Source organism: Entelurus aequoreus, linkage group LG04, assembly GCF_033978785.1.
Source record: "Entelurus aequoreus isolate RoL-2023_Sb linkage group LG04, RoL_Eaeq_v1.1, whole genome shotgun sequence".
NCBI lineage: Eukaryota > Metazoa > Chordata > Actinopteri > Syngnathiformes > Syngnathidae > Entelurus > Entelurus aequoreus.
In genome coordinates this window covers 20,089,366-20,111,732 of record NC_084734.1, presented here as the reverse complement: position 1 = coordinate 20,111,732, position 22,367 = coordinate 20,089,366, and positions in this window count along the sequence as shown.

Sequence of the window (22,367 nt, the reverse complement as noted above, 5' to 3'; positions counted from 1 at the left end):
AATGAGCTGACTCCGAGTGCAATCGTCTTTTCCCAGAACCTTTGGCTGCAGGAAGTAAAATGCGCTTTTTATTAGATCTTTAAGATGGAAAATGTAGCTGCCATTATGATGTGCAGTGATGTTTTCACGCACAGTATCAAACGTTTGGTGGACAAAATGAGACAAATAAGGAGTGGCATGAAACACGTCTTTCTGTGGCAGCGTCGGAGAAAGTTGTACATGTAAACAAACTGTTGAGTCACAGTCCACACAATGGTGAGTTCAATGGCGGCTGAAATTAGTAGGACAAAACGACGCTCGCCAAATACCCTCATCAGCAAAGCACAAACATATTAAACAGTGAGCTTTCTAACAAATAGGAAGGTTTGTGTCGTGTTTGTCCTCCTGCAGAAACCATATTACAACAAAAAAAAATGTTCACCCAATTATGATGTGCAGTGATGTTTCCAAATGACCGTAAGTCTTGAACTATACAAAGTATTTCAATGGTTGGAATATGCGCTTTTGCATGATATGCTAGTTACTATGGTAATCTAATTAGTTACTATGGTCGTCTAAGTCACAGCAGCACAGACGAGGCACCAAGCAGTGTGGGTGGGGAGCATTTCCACAGAGTGTCAGCCTGAAACGCGGGTGTCAGGGACCGACGCGGAAGGAGATTTTTACAAGAAATTAGTGATATATCAAATCGTAAGTGGATTTATTTTGTACCCTTCGCTGTGTTTGTTGCATTTTTGTTGTGTTTCGCTTGATTGTAAAACATGTCAATATAGAAGGGGGTGTGACGTTCACATGTTGTCAATATTCAGTGTTTTATCGTCCATAGTTAATATTGTAAACCCCACATTCTTTATTTTCATGTACATTCTGGGTGTCTCATTCAGTAAAAAAAAATTATAAATTCAATTCTGTTTTTTAAGGCGGTCTGTCATGACTTTTTTAGCATTCAATCAGACATCAGAAAATAGACTCCTCCCACCTCCCACTAAAGACTGTTTTCACTGCAGGACTCTGGAAAGAAGTTCCGCAGCCTCCGTAGCAGAACCCTTAGGTTCTGTAACAGCTTCTTCCCTCAGGCCATAAGACTCTTGAACGCATCATAATAATCCTCTCTATTTATTTACCCCAAAAACGGATTAACTCGCTGGACTCTAAGGACAATATAACATACAACCATGAACGTGGATGCATATGCAAAAGTGCAATATATTTATCTGTACAGTAATCTATGTATTTATATCCGAACCTTATTGCTCTTTTATCCGGCACTACAAAAAGCGAATGCAACAAAATGTTGTTCATATCTGTACTGTAAAGTTCAAATTTGAATGACAATAAAGCAAGCCTAAGTCTAAGTTGGGGGTCAGCAACCCGCGGCTCTAGAGCCACATGCCTTTTAGCTTTTTTAAAAACGTATGGAAATGGGGGAAAAAAATGGGGTGAAAAATGTTTTTTGTTGTAATGTGGTTTCTTTAGGAGGACAAATACGACACAAACCTTCCTAATTGTTAGAAAGACCACTTTTTATTACGTTTATGCTTCACTGATGAGAGTATTTGGCGAGCGTCGTTTTGTCCTACTAATTTCAGCGGCCATTGATCTCACCGTTGTGTGCACTGTGACTCAACAGTTTGTTTACATGTACAACTTTTATCCGACGCTGCCACAGAAAGACGTGTTTCATGCCACTCCTTCTTTGTCTCATTTTGTCCACCAAACGTTTGATACTGTGCGTGAATGCACAAAAGTGAGCGTTGTTGATGTTATTGACTTGTTGGAGTGCCAATCAGGCATATTTGGTCAGTGCATGACTGCAAGCTAATCTATGCTAACATGCTATATTTAGGCTAGCTGTATGTACATATTGCATCATTATGCCTCATGTGTAGGTATATTTGAGCTCATTCAATTTCCTTTACTTATGTCCTCTGTGTATTTCATTTATATTTGCATGTCTCATGACACATTATCTGTAAGTAATATTGGCTGCATTTCTGATAGTTGTGTGTGTGTGCCATGTTGGTCCAGACCACAGCAAACGTTACACAGCTTGCAAAGATTGTAATGGATCCATTTGAAGAAGACAGCCTGCCGTTACCTTTAAATTGGACACACACGTTTATACCTTTGGCCATTCTGAGCGTGTCATTTCCAGGAGTTATATCACCCTCTGAGAAGTTTTACTCATGTTTTCCAATGTTGTAAAAAAGTGTAGAAAAAATATTACATTTCAACATTTCTGTCAATGTAGATTTGTGTCAGCCTGCGACACATAGTCATTTTGATAGTAGGCTAATATAGCTAATTAGCCACTTGCATCATGTGTTGCCATCATTATAACACTTATATAAGACTTTTAAATTCATTTTGATAGTAGGCTAATATAGCTAATTAGCCACTTGCATCATGTGTTGCCATCCTTATAACACTTATATACGACTTTTAAATTAATTTTGATAGTAGGCCGATATAGCTAATTAGCCACTAACATCTTGTGTTGCCATCATTATAACAATTATATAAGACTTTTAAATTCATTTTGATAGTAGGCTAATATAGCTAATTAGCCACCTGCATCATGTGTTGCCATCATTATAACACTTATATAAGACTTTTTAAATTCATTTTGATAGTAGGCTAATATAGCTAATTAGTCACTTACATCATGTGTTGCCATCATTATAACACTTGTATAAGGCTTTTAAATTAATTTTGATAGTAGGCTAATATAGCTAATTAGCCACTTGTATCACGTGTTGACATCATTATAACACTTGTATAATACTTTTAAATTAATTTTGATAGTAGGCTGATATAGCTAATTAGCCACTCGCATCATGTGTTGCCATCATTATAACACTTGTATAAGATGTTTAAATTAATTTTGATAGTAGGCTAATATAGCTAATTAGCCGCTTGTATCATGTGTTGCCATCATTATAACACTTGTATAATACTTTTAAATTAATTTTGATAGTAGGCTTATATAGCTTATATAGACACTTACATCATGTGTTGCCATCATTATAACACTTGTATAAGGCTTTTAAATTAATTTTCATAGTAGGCTGATGTAGCTAATTAGCCACTTGTATCATGTGTTGCCATCATTATAACACTTGTATAATACTTTTAAATTAATTTTGATAGTAGACTTATATAGCTTATACAGACACTTACATCATGTGTTGCCATCATTATAAGGCTTATATAATTAGATTAATTTTTTGAGGCTCCATACCGATTACTTTTTTGGTCCAATATGGCTCTTTCAACATTTTGGGTTTCCGACCCCTGATCTAAGTCTAAGTCTAAATCTAATTTTATTATTGTGAGGTTTTGTATTAGCGTTCCTTCTATATTTGCCCCCATCCCCGAGTCAAAATAATAACCCAGGCTTGTACTAAAGGATGGTAGAGTGTCATGTTGGGTGTATTTTCTCTGAGGACTGGCACATTAATACCAGTTGACGGGGAATGTTGATCCTTGTAATGTGTGGTTCAATTCCAGCAGGTTTGAAAAGCATATTTAATACTACGCCCTTTTTTGCACATTTGCCAGTATTCAGTATTCTAAGGCCAAGTCCCACACGGATACTTTTCTTTAATGCACGTGTGCATTACCGAAAACGATCCTTGTCCCGATGTGATGTGAGAAACACACATCAAAACTACAATCATTGTCTTTAACTGCATTACTACAAGTGAAAAATATGGCCGTCGTTTATACCACATATAAAAAATATAACAAAAATAGGTGTTTATCATCTTAAGAATATAGCCAGAGTTCGCCCAATTCTCTCTCCGGGCAACACGGAGATGCTAATGCATGTTTTTATTACGAGTCGTATAAATTATTGTAACGCCCTGGTTCCTGGTCTTCCTAAAAAAAGGTTATTGCACCTTTATAATTACTCCAGAACTCATCGGCACGTGTCCTGATGAAGACCAAAAAACGGGCTCACATTACACCAGTTTTAAAATCTCTGTGTGGAAGTCTTGCACTTCCGGGTTCTTCGGACCACCAATTACCGACATGCCAGGCTCTTCCAGGTTGACAACAATGTTTTATTTTACAATAAAACGTGCAAAGTCGTTTGGGGTGCTTTTCAGCAGTTGTCTTCTCTATCAATTGAGCACACGAATGGTTTCTCTCCAGTGTCGTCTGTCTCGCTCTCGCTCGCGCTCCACCACCAACTCCACTCTCCTCCCCGGCTGCTGCCTTTTAACAGAGCAACAGGTGATTAGATAATCAGGCCCAAGTGGGCCATCTGCGCACCTGTCGCTGATCTCGAAGCCGGTCCTGGCACACCCCGTTTCGCTGCAGGTCCGCAGGCCTTGCAGCCTTGCCGGAGAACCTCAGGGTTGCGGAGAACGTTCATGTTTTTAAGAGCAAGCTTAAGACCCACCTTTTTGATTTGACTTTTACCTAATGCTAATTATTTTATTGAAGTCATTCATACGTTACTTTGTATCCTATTATGCAATATTTAATTTAGTTCCATTTATTATTTCTATTTCTATTAATCTTCATTGGTCTTACTTGTATTTTATTCTTTATCTCTACTCATGGTTCTTACTATTTTACAAGCTTTATTATTTTTATTTTCCAACGTTCCTCAGATGAGCCATCTGCCTCAGGGGTTATCGGCCGTGCTTGTGGGGGAGCTTTTGTGTCAGCGTCCTGGTGGCCATGGTCTGATGACCCCCTGGTGCAGATGGCTCCTGTGATAGTGTTTACTCACATGTCTCCTCTGTACTCAGCCGTGCATTTATTTGTCCATTTAGTTGCATATGTGTGTATGTTGTGTGTGTGTTTGTTTGGTATCTGTGTCCGTGTGTACGTACATTATATTTCCAAAAGTATTTGGCCACCTGCCTTTACTCACATATGAACTTGAAGTGCCATCCCACGGAATTTTGGTATCCTGGAGCATTCAAAGTTCCTTTCACTGGAACTAAGGGGTCAAGCCCTTAGAAAAACAACCCCACACCATAATTCCTCCTCCACCATATTTCACACTCGGCACAATACAGTCCGAAATGTACCGTTCTCCTGGCAACCTCCAAACCCAGACTGGTCCATCAGATTGCCAGATGGAAAAGCGTGATTCATCAATCCAGAGAAGGCGTCTCCACTGCTCTAGAGTCCAGTGGCGACGTGCTTTACACCCCTGCACCCACGCTTTACATTGGACTTGGTGATGTATGGCTTAGACGCAGCTGCTCGGTCATGGAAACCCATTCCATGAAGCTCTCTGCGTACTGTACGTGGGCTAATTGGAAGGTCACATGAAGTTCGGAGCTCTGTAGCAACTAACTGTGCAGAAAGTCTTTGCACTATGCGTTTCAGCATCCGTTGACCCCTCTCTGTCAGTTTACGTGGCCTACCATTTGGTGGCTGAGTTGCTGTTGTTCCCTAACTCTTCACTTTTCTGATAATAAAGTTCACATTGGAATATTTAGGAGCGAGGAAATTTCATGACTGGATTTGTTGCACAGGTGGCATCCTATGACAGTTCCACGCTGGAAATCACTGAAAGTGGCCCATTTTTTCACAAATGTTGTGGAAACAGTCTCCATGCCTAAGTGGTTGATTTTATACACCGGACACCTGATTCTCAACATTTGAATGGGTGGCCAAATACTTTTGGCAATATAGTGTATGTGATAATGGGAGATATGGGTCACCGGGGTATTGTTTTTAACTTTGTAAAGCACTTTGCGTTGCATTGCTTTTATGTATGAAAAGCGCTTTATAAATAAAATTTGATTGATTAACGTAGAGTTGGCACAGGACTGTCAGGCAGTTTAGACAATTAAAAATGTTTGTGACGTCGTATACGGAGGCGGTGCTGTAGCAAACATGGCGACATCACAGCAAGAAAAATGTGTAGTGAAAGTATCAATATGTTTACGTTGAAATATGTCCTTTCGGTATGTTTAAAGCCAGCTTTTTTCGGAAGTTACGGCAAAAGTTGCGATGTTTTCAGGCTCATTTTTTTGTTGTGATTTAATAAATTAGTTTTCAATGTTTTAAGTGTTCCTTTGTAGCCTCAACCTCAAAAAGCACAGGATTTCAACACAAACTGGGAAGCAAAAACGGCATTGATGTTTTACGGGTTTTATACCACACAGACTCAAATGACTCAAAGAAGCACATACTCTGAGCTCATTGTCAAATGAGTGTACTGTTTTGATTAATTGTAACTCATAATAATAATAATCATTAATTATAATGACAGAAATACACACCATTTTTGTTGGTAAATGAGAGACGATGAGAGAGAATCATGACACTTCACACGTCATGTAAATGCTACCTCTATGTGAGGTTAGCAATTATGCTGATTAATTATTAAAGCATGTATTCATATATATATATATATATATATATATATATATATATATATATATATATATATATATATATATATATATATATATATATATATATATATATTAGAGATGTCCGATAATGGCTTTTTTGCCGATATCCGATATTGTTCAACTCTTAATTACCGATTCCGATATCAACTGATACCGATATATACGGTTGTGGAATTAACACATTATTATGCCTAATTTTGTTGGGATGCCCCGCTGGATGCATTAAACAATGCAACAAGGTTTTCCAAAATAAATCAACTCAAGTTATGGAAAAAAATGCCAACATGGCACTGCCATATTTATTATTGAAGTCACAAAGTGCATTATTTGTTTTAACATGCCTCAAAACAGCAGCTTGGAATTTGGGACATGCTCTCCCTGAGAGAGCATGAGGAGGTTGAGGTGGGGGGGTGTAGAGGTGGGGGGTGGGGTAGCGGAGGGTGTATTGTAGCATCCCGGAAGAGTTAGTGCTGCAAGGGGTTCTGGGTATTTGTTCTGTTGTGTTTATGTTGTGCTGTTGTGTTTATGTTGTGTTACGGTGCGGATGTTCTCCCGAAATGTGTTTGTCATTCTTGTTTGGTGTGGGTTCACAGTGTGGCGCATATTTGTAGCAGTGTTAAAGTTGTTTATACGGCCACCCTCAGTGTGACCTGTATGGCTGTTGACCAAGTATGGTTTGCATTCACTTGTGTGTGTGAAAAGCTGTAGATATTATGTGACTGGGCCGGCACGCAAAGGCCGTGCCTTTAAGGTTTATTGGCGCTCTGTACTTCTCCCTACGTCCGTGTACACAGCGGCGTTTTAAAAAGTGATAAATGTTACTTTTTGAAACCGATACCGATAATTTTGAAACCGATACCGATAATTTACGATATTACATTTTAAAGCATTTATCTGCCGACAATATCGACATCTCTAATATATATATATATATATATATATATATATATATATATATATACATATATTTATATATGTACAAAACCCAAAACCAGTGAAGTTGGCACGTTGTGTAATTTATAAATAAAAACAGAATACAATGATTTGCAAATCCTTTTCAACTTATATTCAATTGAATAGACTGCAAAGACAATATATTTAATGTTCAAACTGAGAAACAAATGTATTTTTTGCAAATAAACCATAACTTAAAATTTAATGGCAGCAACACACTGCAAAAAAGTTGTCACATGGGCATTTTTACCACTGTGTTACATGGCCTTTCCTTTTAACAACACTCAGTAAATGTTTGGGAACTGAGACCACCAATTTTTGAAGCTTTTCAGGTGGAATTATTTCCCATTCTTGCTTGATGTACAGCTTAAGTTGTTCAACAGTCCGGAGTCTCCGTTGTGGTATTTTAGGCTTCATAATGCACCACACATTTTCAATGGGAAACAGGTCTGGACTACAGGCAGGCCAGTCTAGTACCCGCACTCTTTTACTATGAAGCCCCGCTGTTGTAACATGTGGCTTGGCATTGTCTTGCTGAAATAAGCAGGGGCGTCCATGATAACGTTGCTTGGATGGCAACATATGTTGCTCCAAAACCTGTATGTACCTTTCAGCATTAATGGTGCCTTCACAGATGTGTAAGTTACCCATGCCTTGGGCACTAATACACCCCCATACCATCACAGATGCTGGCTTTTACACTTTGCGCCTATAACAATCCGGATGGTTCTTTTCCTCTTTGGTCTGGAGGACACGACGTCCACAGTTTCCAAAAACAATTTGAAATGTGGACTCGTCAGACCACAGAACACTTTTACACTTTGCAACAGTCCATCTCAAATGAGCTTGGAACCAGCGAAGCTGGCAGCGTTTCTGGGTGTTGTTGATAAATGGCTTTCGCTTTGCATAGTATAGTTTTACCTTGCACTTACAGATGTAGCCAGGCCCGGCCCTAACCAATCTGGCGCCCTAGGCAAGATTTTAGGTGGTGACCTTTTTTTTTACTTAAAGAAAGCAAATTAACAATCAGAATAGTTAACAAGATAAAAAAAAAATATGAATAAATAAATGAATACAAAAAATAAAAAATGAATATCTAACAATTTATTGTCATCATTACAGTGAAATGCTGAATAGCAGAATGTAAAGTAACAGTATAATATATTATATGAGGGACGGCGGGGCGAAGTTGGTAGAGTGGCCGTGCCAGCAATCGGAGGGTTGCTGGTTACTGGGGTTCAATCCCCACCTTCCACCATCCTAGTCATGTCCGTTGTGTCCTTGGGCAAGACACTTCACCCTTGCTCCTGATGGCTGCTGGTTAGCGCCTTGCATGGCAGCTCCCGCCATCAGTGTGTGAATGTGTGTGTGAATGGGTGAATGTGGAAATACTGTCAAAGCGCTTTGAGTACCTTGAAGGTAGAAAAGCGCTATATAAGTATAACCCATTTATCATTTATTTATATTATTTATGTTATGATTATCTTTAACCGAATCACAGCAGTGCTCAAATTAAAAAACAGCATTCCCTCTCATGTGATATTGCTTAATTAACATTAATGATGTGCACTTTAACAACTAGGCTTACAACTATACCTAATATATAAAGGGGTGGAAAAGTGACTATTACCTGCAGGGCAAACATTAGCTAACCAGAAGGCAATAATAATGTAAACAAAAAACACCTGCTTAAAAGATCTAATACAAATGTCCCTGAGGAATGAAGGTGGGACCGTGGGAGTACTGTAATTGCCTAACGTTACATTATTATTTTCCATAACAATTTAGCCCCCTCCACAATATTAACCCGACGTTAAAACAGAACTAGCTATTTATTGATTAGCAATTGCCGAATCATGTAACATTAGCTTAATGCTAAAAAGCCAGGTTACTATCACCAGTGTTGGGTTAGTTACTGAAAACCAGTAACTAGTTACAGTTACTAGTTACTTCATTTTAAAAGTAACGCAGTTATTTACACCAAAAAGTAATGCGTTACTGTGAAAAGTAACTATTTAGTTACTTCTTTTTTTCTCCTTTTTTTTTTAAAGCTCCCATTAATGCCCTTTTAGCCTTCATTTCAGTACTGTTATTGCACTGGAGAATAATACAATGTGTTGATCAACTTGACATGCATTTGCATCACTCAACTCTGCTAAGCAATGTGCTCTACATACAACACACAAACAATGTGCTCTACATACAACACACAAACAATGTGCTCTACATACAACACACAAAGACAAAGATATGTTTCTAAGGGCCAATTTGTTTTTGGCCAGAACAAATTGACAAAACTATTTTAAATAGCTGCAACATAACATACATAAGTAACAAACAGCATAATAGCAGCATAGCTGAAAAGCTATGCTGCTATGTGAAAGGCACACACTACATACACAAAGCCTAACCATGCATTTTTTCCTCAAGGAATTCTGACACAAAATCATGTCTGAAGCTCAGAACACTCTACACATTTCCCCAGTTTTAGTTTAGAGATAAGGAAAGTTTGGCCTGGCCCTCTAGCATCCCTCTTTATGTTTGTGAACTTTATAGTCTATACATTTAGAGTGATGTGATAATCAAACACTCTAGAAGTCTAGAATGAAAGAGTATATAAGAGAATTGACAGCAACGTTCCCTCTAAGGTGCGAACCTGTGCAATTGCGCACTGCTGAAGCGTCCTCTGCGCACGGCAAATCTATGCCACGCACAAAATCAAATAAAGAAATAAGTGCATAACAATTTTCGACACACGGACACGACAGAGAAAACAGTTTTCGTCATCATTGTTCAAATATTGTAACGTCTGTCGAGACGCTTTGAGGACATGAATTCCATCCATCACTTTACTGAGCAAAACTCTTTATTGTCGGCCGTAAACACATCACCAAAACATTAGTAAAAAAATGATATCTAGCAAAAGTGGTCATTTTCTGCAGTACAAACCAGACCAAAAGCAACTTTGTTATATCAACAGCAGCCGCTCGCTCTTTCCCACTTGCGCCAACACATGCACATATGGCACTTAGCCAGTGATGCGTTTACAGCCACACAAAAAGTGGCACAACTCCAACACCACACATAAAGTGTCATTCCAGGTCGTTACACTATGATTTACCAATCAAATGTGTGCTTATTTTAGTGTCATTTATTAGGAATCTTCATTTATAAATATTAATCATTAAATGCTGTTAGTATATTAAATAAATACTAATAAAAATATATTTTTTACAAGCAGGAAGTTGCAGGAATGTACACATAATCCCCTGCTTACATCTCATTGTGCAACATGCGTAATGTTGTAACAAATAATATTTCTATTAAATAGGCTTTACTTTGCATTTTAATTAACGTGGGATTATTTTTTGTATCTAAAAATAATAGTACCAACTTTTTTTTTCTTTTTCTCCAACATTTGTGGCACTGTAGTGGCGCCCCCTGATGGACGGCGCCCTTAGCATTTGCCTATACGGCCTATGCCACGGGCCGGCCCTGGATGTAGCGACCAACTGTAGTTACTGACAGTGGTTTTCTGAAGTGTTCTTGAGCCCATGTGGTGATATCCTTTACACACTGATTTTGTTTTTTGATGCAGTACCGCCTGAGGGATCGAGGGTCTGAAATATCATCGCTTACATGCAGTGATTTCTCCAGATTCTCTGAACCTGTTGATGATATTACGGACCATGGATGGTGAAATCCCTAAATTCCTTGCAATAGCTCGTTGAGAAATGTTGTTCTTGAACTATTGGACAATTTTTCTGACGCATTTGTTCACAGAGTGGTGGCCCTCGCCCCATCCATTTCATGGAAGCTGCTTTTATACCCAATCATGGCACCCACCTGTTCCCAATTAGCCTGTTCACCTGTGGGATGTTCCAAATAAGTTTTTGATGAGCATTCCTCAACTTTCTCAGTCTTTTTTGCCACTCGTGCCAGCTTTTTTGAAACATGTTGCAGGCATCAAATTCCAAATGAGCTACTATTTTCAAAAAATTATGTTTTCCATTTCGAACGTTAAGTATCTTGTCTTTGCAGTCTATTGAATTGAATATAGGTTAAAACGGATTTGCAAATCATTGTATTCTGTTTTTATTTACGTGCCAACATCACTGATTTTGGGGTTTGTATATATATGTATGTATATATATATATATATATATATATATATATATATATATATATATATATATATATATATATATATATATATATATATATATATATATATATATGTATGTATGTGTGTGCATATACATTTATAATATATAATATATATACATATATGTGTGTGATATAATATATAATATATATACATAAATATATATATATACATATATATATATATATAAAAAATATATATATGTCTGGGCAGCATGGTGGCAGAGGGGTTAGTGCGCCTGCCTCGCAATACGAAGGTCCTGAGTAGTCCTGGGTTCAATCCCCGGCTCGGGATATTTCTGTGTGGAGTTTGCATGTTCTCCCCGTGACTGCGTGGGTTCCCTCCGGGTACTCCGGCTTTCTCCCACCTCCAAAGACATGCACCTGGGGATAAGTTGATTGGCAACACTAAATTGGCCCTAGTGTGTGAATGTGAGTGTGAATGTTGTCTGTCTATCTGTGTTGGCCCTGCGATGAGGTGGCGACTTGTCCAGGGTGTACCCCGCCTTCCGCCCGGATGCAGCTGAGATAGGCTCCAGCGCCCCCCGCGACCCCGATGGGAATAAGCGGTAGAAAATGGATGGATGGATGGATATATATGTATATGTATATATATATATATATATGTGTATATATATATATATATATATATATATATATATATATATATATATATATATATATATATATATATATATATATATATATATATATATATTTATATATATATTTATATATATGTATATATATATATATATATATATATATATATATATATATATATATATGTATGTATATATATATATGTATATATATATATGTATATATATATATATATATATATATATATATATATATATATATATATATATATATATATATATGTATCTGTATAACATGTGTCAAGTATTTCATGTAAGTGTGATGTCATTATTCTTGCTAATCAGAGTATAAATACAGAAAGATCACACTGAGAATGGGTGTAGCACTCTGACTCACTTCACTGTGACTCATGTCGCTATCGTCTTTTTTTTGAAAAAGAAGCCAGTGCTTGTTTTGTTTTTTTATTTTTTGGAGCAACAAGCCAGACGCAATAATGTTGTTTTCAATGACCTGCTGATTGAATGAACAATGAATCTGACAGCCATTACAGAGAAATACATTTACAAGGTACAAAACTTCTCCAAACTAGACTTTCAGACAAAACGTGGTAAAGGTGTCATATCGTGATATTTCTTCTACATTTAAAACTTTTCCTTGTGGTCTGCATAACATGTAATGGTGGTTCTTTGGTCACAATGTTGCATAGATTATGTTTTACAGACCATCTTCAAGCCGCTTTTTGACCGTCTCTTAAGGATTCGCCGTTTTGTGGGCAGTCTTATTTACATGCCTCCACTTCGACAGCGTCTTCGCTCCGCCACTTGTGTTGCATCGGAAGTTTTTAACGTTTCCATAGCGAGTCTACAGACAGATATAAGTAGAACTGTACACTACTTTGTATTAGAAATGTCTGAATGCCCCATAACAAGAAGATAGAGAAAAAGAAGACTACGGCGCAGGCTACAATGGCGGACCCGCTCAAATCTTTGGGACTCATACAGATCCCAAATACACATCGGCAGGAACCAATAGGTAAGAAAAGTTGATTTTGTATAATAGGTCGAAACAAAACGCCAGATAATATGTCTCCTAATAGATGCCATTTTTGGGTCCTTATACACACCATAATTATACCCGGATGTAGAAGCACAGTACGTCTGACTACTGCGCTTATCATTACATCATCTACCAAATAAAATTGCTTTGAGGTCGATAAGCACGACCAGAATTAATTTGTGCTTTCGACGGTTTAAGATTTTTGAGATTAAGAAGCGATTTGTGACGAAATAGAAAATGCCTTTGTGGGGGTGAGGTGTAGTCAGCGCTGCCTGCAGGAGGAAAAGTCACCGCCGCTGGCCATGGTGCTGACGACGAGCACCATCCGGCAGGGGCGGGGCATGTGCTGAAGGCGAGACACAGCTGGCAGGTGATTAGATTTCACAGGTGGTACGTGTTAATCTAATCATCTGTTGTCTTTTACAGTAAGTTGCCGGGAGCAGGAGGGGGAGAGAGGATACGGACGGGGCTGAAAAGTCGCGTCCTGCTTGAGAGAGAACTTTGTGAAAACAATCTGATGGTTAAAACCTTGTTAAAACCTACACGCTTGGCTTTGGCTCCGGTGCTGTGTCTGACAGTGGAACTACGGGGAAGTACTTCCACAGCCTTTTTTTACCAAATTTTGGGGGTGAAATTTCCCATATTTTAAAATGCAAACGTTGACGGCTATGGTAATTGCTCACCACTGACATGGATTGGTCATAGGGACGGGCCTAAAGTCCATATAACTATAACCTGATACCCAAAAATGTACAACAATTCTTCTCAACAAAATAATTAAACGTATAAAGTGTGTGCATTATGCACGTACAACACTTAAAACCTTTAGTATATTAGTACAGTATGTGGAATTAAAATATGGAATGGTCAAACGATGTACTAATATGATCCAGTTCAGGAAACTCGTCAAACTCAAAGTGTTCAGAAAGTCAAAGAAAGATAAACATTTTAAAATTAGGTAGATTTTATTCATCTCATTATGGGAATCACAACTTTTCAACACATTTTTTATGTATTATTGATCTAATAATAATGGATTAGATTAGATTTATAAAGCGCTTTTCCAGACACTCAAAGTTAATCACAGAGAAGTGAGAACCCATCATTCATTCACTCCACGTTCACACTTTGATGGTGGTAAGCTACATTTGTAGTCACAGCTTCCCCGGGGTAGAATGACGGAAGAGTCTGTTTGTTTGTGGTTTTAGATTGGCTGCAGGAAGTGGACAAACAAACGTGTTGGAAATTGCAATGAAACGGAAAAAGGGGTATAGGATTTAGAAAAAAAAGCTTTGCTTCTTCCTGCTCCTTTTTGGACAGGTTGTAATGAGAAACTGGGAATACGTGATCGGAATCAGCTTTATTTGTACCAGATTGTGACTGTATGCATGTTTGAAATAAACCGTAACCATGTTACGACATATATATTAACGACATATATCATGATGCATATGTTTTTTGCATATCAATTAAAATAGAACAGGTCACAGTTTGCAAAAGCTCTTCTTAGGGTACCACTGTTGTTGTATGTTTATTCGATAAAAAGTGAACAAAAACAAAGGGTCTTCTTTTGTCCGCTTAGGTTTGCAGTAACACGTTGTGTCATTTCCGGTTTTCGGACGCTGAGAGTAGTACTGTATAGTTGTATTATTCGATCGAAACTCTTTAATAATGTTCTTGCTAATTTCTCGTGGCCCCACGAACAGGTTTCAACCGGCCCGCGACCCGTAAGATCAGTTTGCAAAATATATTTTTTTTTTAATGTAGGCAAGAAACTGCTGTTCTAAATGTGTCCACTGGGTGTCGCAACAGCAATTCAAGTGTAACCCACGTCACACATGACAGTGTTTAAAGATGACACGTCAGCGCTCCAGTATCGACGCACAATACCTTCTTTAATTGTAATGTATCCACTCAACGGCTAAAATAACGAAGCGGTACGATACAGAGACTTAAGTCAACTTGACCATCATCTTTGCAGTTAGAGTTCCGTGCATTGCTTTCAATTGGTTGAATGCACAATACGCACCCTGAACTCCATTGTAAAAATGTGTGTTTCTACATTTGTTGTGTTTGTTCCATTTTATTTTATGCTTAAATCCACTATGTTTGTTAAGTTTGTAGTTGTGTCACCTTGATTTTGGCGATGGTGTCATTTTGATTATTGTTTTGATTATATCATAATTGTAATGTTTGAATGATGATAAATGAATGTGTTGTGGCAGTTACATATTTCACCAATACGGTGGTTTGAGGAAACACCCGGTTGCTTTTCCAAATGTTTTTAATGGTGAACTGCCAACTTGAAAATCCTAAACAGGAAGTGCTGAAAGTTTAATGCATTTGTAAAAACACTGACAAAGTCACAGTTCATTGTGTTCTTCATGGTGTTTTTGAAACTGCACCAGATTTAGACTTAGACTTTTCAACTAACTTTGGGTCGGGGTGCTGCATGCTGAGCTTGTCCTTGTCCCGTGATATGCCAGTATGGAGTGCTAATATCGGACATTTTAGACGCGGTTCGATTCAATCCGATACAGGGTTTTTTCCAATTATATCAGACCGATATCTTAAAGGCCTACTGAAACCCACTACTACCGACCACGCAGTCTGATAGCTTATACATCAATGATGAAATCTTAACATTGCAACACATGCCAATACGGCCGGGTTAACTTATAAAGTGCAATTTTAAATTTCCCGGGAAATATCCGGCTGAAAACGTCTCGGTATGATGACGTTTGCGCGTGACGTCACGGATTGAACGGAAGTATTGGGACACCATTGTGTCCCAATACAAACAGCGTCTGTTTTCATCGAAAAACTCCACAGTATTCTGGACATCTGTGTTGGTGAATCTTTTGCAATTTATTTAATGAACAATGGAGACAGCAAAGAAGAAAGTTGTAGGTGCGATCGGTGTATTAGCGGCTGGCTACAGCAACACAACCAGGAGGACTTTGAGTTGGATAGCAGACGCGCTATCCGACGCTAGTCGCCAACCGCACCGATGATCGTGTGAAGTCCTTCGTCGTGCCGTCAATCGCTGGAACGCAGGTGAACACGGGTCGTGATGAGCAGATGAGGGCTGGCGTAGGTGGAGAGCTAATGATTTTAGCATAGCTCTGTCGAGGTCCCGTAGCTAAGTTAGCTTCAACTGCGTCATTAGCAACAGCATTGCTAGGCTTCGCCAGGCTGGACAGCATTAACCGTGTGGTTACAGGTCCAGGGTTTGGTTCGGTGTCTCCTAAGAGTAGAAGTAATAGTAGTGTTGTTGATCTTCTGTCTATCCTTCCAGTCAGGGGCATTGTTTCTACTGTTTCTATCCGCAGTTAAGCACGATGCTATCACGTTAGCTCTGAAGCTAAAGTGCTTCACTGATGTATTGTCGTGGAAATAAAAGTCACTGTGAATGTCCATTTTGCGTTCTCGACTCTCATTTTCAAGAGGATATAGTATCCGAGGTGGTTTAAAATACAAATCTGTGATCTACAATAGAAAAAGGAGAAAGTGTGGAATCCAATGAGCCCTTGTACCTAAGTTACGGTCAGAGCGAAAAAAGATACACCCTGGCGTCCTGCACTGCACTCTAATCCTTCACTCTCACTTTCCTCATCCACAAATATTTCATCCTCGCTCAAATTAATGGGGTAATCGTCGCTTTCTCGGTCCGAATCGCTCTCGCTGCTGGTGTAAACAATGTGAAGATGTGAGGAGCTCTTCAACCTGTGACGTCACGCTACTTCCGGTACAGGCAAGGCTTTTTTATCAGCGACCAAAAGTTGCGAACATTATCGTCAATGTTCTCTACTAAATCCTTTCAGCAAAAATATGGCAATATCGCAAAATGATCAAGTATGACACATAGAATGGACTTGCTATCCCCGTTTAAATAAGAAAATTTCATTTCAGTAGGCCTTTAATTTACAAAACCCAAAACCAGTGAAGTTGGCACTTTGTGTAAATCGTAGGAGTGTAACGGTACGTGTATTTGTATTAAACCGCCTCCGCTTCCTTCTGCCTCTGTTTCTGTCAGTCCTCTACACAGCACCCAGCATTGTCCCACCCACACACCCATCTGATTGGTTACAAACAGAGCGGTAACAGCCAAGCAGCAGTGCGTATTCAGAGCGCATGTAGGCAGTGCTTAGCGTTTAGCAGGTAAGCATCAGGCTGCGGACTCTCCCCAAATTATAATTAACACCTCCCAGTCAACTACTAGTAACATCACTATGAGCCCGTTGACCTTCTAGAAATATAAAAGGCAGCTCGGCTCGCTCGCAGTCCTAGCTTGAGGTGAAGGCTAATTCGCTTTTAGCGTAACGTTAGCTCATTTTGCGGTGTGTGTGTGTGTGTTACGGACAGCAAAGCCCTGTCTGTCTGTTATTTCACTTTACCTTTTTCTGTGTTGATTGAGCTGTGTTGAAGCAGCAAAAAAGGACATTATGTTAAATGAAGAGTTTCTGTCTCTGATAGTTGATATAATAATGTAACTGCATCAATAAGCCTACATGAACTCCATGGTGTTCAGGGATGAATAGTCTCTCCTATTGCTATTGTACCATTTTTTCAGCTATAGTTACATTAATAATTAATAATGCAGCAGCCTAGTTTTGAATTGCAGGGTCCCTGCTATCACATGTTGATAAAAATATAACATTTACAAAATAAATCAACTACAGGCTTCCCAAATGCTGTAATAAATTAAGCATGATGAGTTGACTTGAAACTGTTTAATGTTGCACTTTTTAAATGTTGAAGAAAAGTGTTGTCATTTGATTTAATCTGAGCAACAGCTTGAGGCAGTTTAATGTTGATTAGCGTGGGCAGAATTATTATAGTGTTCCCAATGTTAAAAGGATAAAGCCATTGTTTACAAATTTGGTAAATAAATAACCAAAAAAATTATATTTTGTTGTTTTCTTACTGTACCGAAAATGAACCAAACCATGACCTCTAAACCGATGTACGTACCGAACCAACATTGTTGTGTACCATTACACCCCTAGTAAATCGTAAATAAAACCAGAATACAATGATTTGCAAATCCATCCATCCACCCATCCATTTTCTACCGCTTGTCCCTTTCGGGGTCATTTAAACTTATATTCAATCGAATAAACTGCAAAGACAAGATATTTAACGTTCGAACTGGTAAACTTAATTTTTTGCAAATATTAGCTCATTTGGAATTTGATGCCAGCAACATGTTTTAAAAAAATTGCACAAGTGGCAAAACAGACTGAGAAAGTTAAGGAATGCTCATCAAACACTTATTTGGAACATCCCACAGGTGAACAGGCTAATTGGGAACAGGTGGGTGCCATGGTTGGGTATAAAAGCAGCTTCCATGAAACGCTCAGTCATTCACAAACAAGGATGGGGCGAGGGTCACCACTTTGTGAACAAATGCGTGAGTAAATTGTCCAACAGTTTAAGAACAACATTTATCATTTATCAACAACACCCATAAATGCCACCGGCTTCACTGGGCCCGAGCTCATCTAAGATGGACTGATGCAAAGTGGAAAAGTTTTATGTGGTCTGATGAGTCCACATTTCAAATTTTTTTGGGAAACGGTGGATGTCGTGTCTTCAGGACCAAAGAGGAACAAGAACCATCCGTTCAAGTTCACAAGACAGCATCCGTGATGGTATGGGGGTGTATTAGTGCCCAAGGCATGGGTAACTTACACATCTGTGAGGGCACCATTATTGCTGAAAGGTACGTACAGGTTTGGGAGCAACATATGTTGCCATCCAAGCAACGCCTTTTTCATGGACGCCCCTGCTTATTCCAGCAAGACAATGCCAAGCCACATTCTGCACGTGTTACAACAGCATGGCTACATTGTAAAAGAGACTGGCCTGCCTGTAGTCCAGACCTGTCTCCAATTGAAAATGTGTGGCGCATTATGAAGCCTAAAATACCACAACGGAGACCCCCGGACTGTTGAACAACTTAAGCCGTACATCAAGCAAGAATGGGAAATAATTCCACCTGAAAAGCTTCAAAAATTGGTCTCCTCAGTTCCCAAACGTTTACTGAGTGTTGTTAAAAGGAAAGGCCATGTAACACAGTGGTAAAAATGCTCCTGTGACAACTTTTTTGCGATGTGTTGCTGCCATTAAATTCTAAGTTAATGATTATTTGCTAAAAAAAAACTAAGTTTCTCTGTTCCAACATTAAATATTTTGTCTTTGCAGTCTATTCAACTGAATATTAGTTGAAAAGGATTTGCAGATCATTGTATTCTGTTTTTATTTACCATTTACACAACGTGCCAACTTCACTGCTGTTGGGTTTTGTAATCGTCGTATTACGCTTAAATATCGCTGCCGTGGTGCCTCATTCACTTTTGGCCATTGCATGAATAAAACTCTAAAATTGCAAAGTGCACTTCACAAAAGTTTCAGGGACAGCAGTTGAGTTTGGGGGATGGTGTTTTGTATTTTCCAGTTAGTTTCACTTTCCTTTTGCAACACAATGACTATCACAGTGAACTATTTTCATTCAGCCGCAATGAAATACCGTGTACATAAACCATGAAAATCTTGTCATTGGAAAGAATGGCATGCAGGCGCACTGCAAAAACATTTTTTTTATAAAAACACCTTTGATTGTCTTCTAGTCGCTGAAGAGCACGGTCCCCGCAAGAGACGTGGACTTTGTTGGCGATCACTACATTTGTCGGGAAGGTCGTTCGCACAGAACAACAACGGCGATACAAAACAGTGCGTGAGTTCACCATTTCATACACGGCAGCCTTTAGTCCTTTTTGAAAGAAGCACGCATTACAAGATTGCATTCCCACAAAGAAATTACACTTTAGTTGAGTCGACTGTATTCAAGTTAAACTCGGTGTGTTTTAAGCGCGTGGCGGTCTGCATTTTTCTTGCAACCTGCAGTGCACTCGCCATCACGCCGTATCAATCAATCAATCAATGTTTATTTATATAGCCCTAAATCACAAGTGTCTCAAAGGGCTGTACAAGCCACAACGACATCCTCGGTACAGAGCCCACATACGGGCAAGGAAAAACTCACCCCAGTGGGACGTCGGTGAATGACTATGAGAAACCTTGGAGAGGACCGCATATGTGGGTAACCCCCCCCCTCTAGGGGAGACCGAAAGCAACGGATGTCGAGTGGGTCTGACATAACATTGTGAAAGTCCAGTCCACAGTGGATCCAAAACATCAGCGGGAGTCCAGTCCACAGCGGGGCCAACAGGAAACCATCCCGAGCGGAGACGGGTCAGCAGCGCAGAGATGTCCCCAACCGATGCACAGGCTAGTGGTCCACCCGGGGTCCCGACTCTGGACAGCCAGCACTTCATCCATGGCCACCAGACCTATGCAACTCCCCCTCGCAAGGGACAGGGGAGAAGAGGAGAGAAGAAAAGAAACGGCAGATCAACTGGTCTAAAAAAGGTGGGGTCTATTTAAAGGCTAGATTATACAAATGAGTTTTAAGATGGGACTTAAATGCTTCTACTGAGGTAGCATCTCTAACTGTTACCGGGAGGGCATTCCAGAGTATTGGAGCCCGAATAGAAAACGCTCTATAGCCCGCAGACTTTATTTTGGCTCTGGGAATCACTAATAAGCCGGAGTTCTTTGAACGCAGATTTCTTGTCGGGACATATGGTACAATACAATCGGCGAGATAGGCTGGAGCTAAACCGTGTAATATTTTATACGTAAGTAGTAAAACCTTAAAGTCGCATCTTAAGTGCACAGGAAGCCAGTGCAGGTGAGCCAGTATAGGCGTAATATGATCAAACTTTCTTGTTTTTGTCAAAAGTCTTGCAGCCGCATTTTGTACCAACTGTAATCTTTTAATGCTAGACATAGGGAGGCCCGAAAATAATACGTTACAGTAATCGAGACGAGATGTAACGAACGCATGAATAATGATCTCAGCGTCGCTAGTGGACAAGATGGAACGAATTTTAGCGATATTACGGAGATGAAAGAAGGCCGTTTTAGTAACACTCTTAATGTGTGACTCAAACGAGAGAGTTGGGTCGAAGATAATACCCAGATTCTTTACCGAGTCGCCTTGTTTAATTGTTTGGTTGTCAAATGTTAAGGTGGTATTATTAAATAGATGTTGGTGTCTAGCAGGACCGATAATCAGCATTTCCGTTTTCTTAGCGTTGAGTTGCAAAAAGTTAGCGGACATCCATTGTTTAATTTCATTAAGACACGCCTCCAGCTGACTACAATCCGGCGTGTTGGTCAGCTTTAGGGGCATGTAGAGTTGAGTGTCATCAGCATAACAGTGAAAGCTAACACCGTATTTGCGTATGATGTCACCCAGCGGCAGCATGTAAATACTAAAGAGTGCAGGGCCAAGAACCGAACCCTGGGGAACTCCGCACGTTACCTTGACATAGTCCGAGGTCACATTGTGCCGTAGCACAGCAAAGCTTCAATATGCCGTTTGTATCGACTGTGATGGAAAATGTGCTTATAGTGTGCCCACCGTGCAGGCCAAATGGTGGAGGGGAAAAAATGTATGGGGTGGATAAACATTTATTTTTTGTACAAACCCCGTTTCCATATGAGTTGGGAAATTGTGTTAGATGTAAATATAAACGGAATACAATGATTTGCAAATCACTTTCAACCCATATTCAGTTGAATATGCTACAAAGACAACATATTTGATGTTCAAACTGATAAACATTTTTTTTTTTTTTTGCAAATCATTAACTTTAGAATTTGATGCCAGCAACACGTGACAAAAAAGTTGGGAAAGGTGGCAATAAATACTGATAAAGTTGAGGAATGCTCATCAAACACTTATTTGGAACATCCCACAGGTGAACAGGCTAATTGGGAACAGGTGGGCGCCATGATTGGGTATAAAAGTAGATTCCATGAAATGCTCAGTCATTCACAAACAAGGATGGGGCGAGGGTCACCACTTTGTCAACAGATGCGTGAGCAAATTGTTGAACAGTTTAAGAAAAACCTTTCTCAACCAGCTATTGCAAGGAATTTAGGGATTTCGCCATCTACGGTCCGTAATATCATCAAAGGGTTCAGAGAATCTGGAGAAATCACTGCACGTAAGCAGCTAAGCCCGTGACCTTCGATCCCTCAGGCTGTACTGCATCAACCAGCGACATCAGCGTGTAAAGGATATCACCACATGGGCTCAGGAACACTTCAGAAACCCACTGTCAGTAA